The 1,142-nt window shown below is 43.8% G+C and overlaps 1 long non-coding RNA gene across 2 annotated transcripts; it reads right to left on the minus strand.

The window, feature by feature from the left end:
* Window positions 1-266: 266 nt before the first annotated feature.
* LOC106534201 (uncharacterized) lies at window positions 267-1,136 on the minus strand. 2 transcript variants are annotated; one of them, XR_001312327.1, is made up of 3 exons: window positions 646-763; window positions 358-439; window positions 267-284 (listed from the first exon to the last, which is right to left on the minus strand). It is a non-coding gene; the product is annotated as an uncharacterized LOC106534201 (long non-coding RNA). The 2 variants fall into 2 exon arrangements; XR_001312326.1 differs by having other exon boundaries at window positions 358-1,136.
* Between the last annotated feature and the right edge of the window lie 6 nt (window positions 1,137-1,142).

The following is a 1,142-nucleotide window of genomic DNA, read 5'->3' on the forward strand; positions in this document are numbered from 1 at the left end:
CAACAAAACACATGTCCAGCATCCAGCAAAACCAGACAGAAAGCTGTACTTCATGCCAGATGTGCCACACCTGGTGAAGAATTTGAAGAGTGCCTTAGTTCGAGGACAGACATTTACAATTCCATCAGCGATTGTAAAAAAAGAGAGACTTACACACAACGAAGTTTCATTGGGACCCTTGAAAGATTTGGTGGACTTTCAGGAAGGGATGCCGTTGAAAATAGCTCCAAAGCTGTCGAACAATTCCCTTCAGCCCAGTCATTTTGACAAAATGAAGGTGGGGCCTGCAATGAATGTGTTCAGTAAGTCAGCAAGCGCAGGTCTGAAATACATGGTGGAGCAGGAGCAGCGACCTACCTCTAACCTTACAACAGCCTGGTTTTTGGAGCAGGTGAACCACTGGTTTGACCTCATGTCCTCTCGTCACCCGGTGATGGCTCTAAGCAGACACAAGATGGAAGAATACAACAAAGCCATTAAATTCCTCCAAGACACAATAACACTGTTCTGTGGACTTAAGATAGGTCAGACAGGAAGCTGGAAACCAGTGCAAACAGGAATCATCATGGCAACATCAACAGTTTTGTCTATTCAAGAAGACATGCTTGACCATGGACATGAGTTTGTGTTGACAAGCAGGTTTACCCAGGACTGTCTTGAAAACTTGTTCAGCTGCATAAGGCAAAGGAACCCTGTCCCAACACCAGTGGAGTTCCACCAGGCACTGAAATCAGTCTCTGTTGGGAGCAAGTCTATTACAAGTCTATTACAAGGCCTGCTCCCTGCATGTCATGATGTGCAAAAAAAACTAACCAGCAGATTCATAAGGCTGAGACTACGAATAGAAGCAAAACATCTCTTAGATGAAAGAAAAAAAGTGTTTTCCAATGCTGGGCATCTTGGAAGTAAAAGCCAAGCAAAAAGCACAAAGAGAAAACAACAACACCAATCAGCATCTTGTATCGCAACAACCAAATCCCCACCAAACACCTTGATTGTTGCCATGGAGGAACTTGGTCTCTCCTTTGCAGACACTCTCCCATCCAGGGCAGCTTCAACACCAGTGGATGGTATGTTTGGAGGGATATTTTTTCTGTCCCTCACATATTATTTTAGTTACACTGTTTCTACATAAGTTATTA

Source organism: Austrofundulus limnaeus, unplaced genomic scaffold, assembly GCF_001266775.1.
Source record: "Austrofundulus limnaeus strain Quisiro unplaced genomic scaffold, Austrofundulus_limnaeus-1.0 Scaffold1116, whole genome shotgun sequence".
In the NCBI taxonomy this organism is placed as follows: Eukaryota; Metazoa; Chordata; class Actinopteri; order Cyprinodontiformes; family Rivulidae; genus Austrofundulus; species Austrofundulus limnaeus.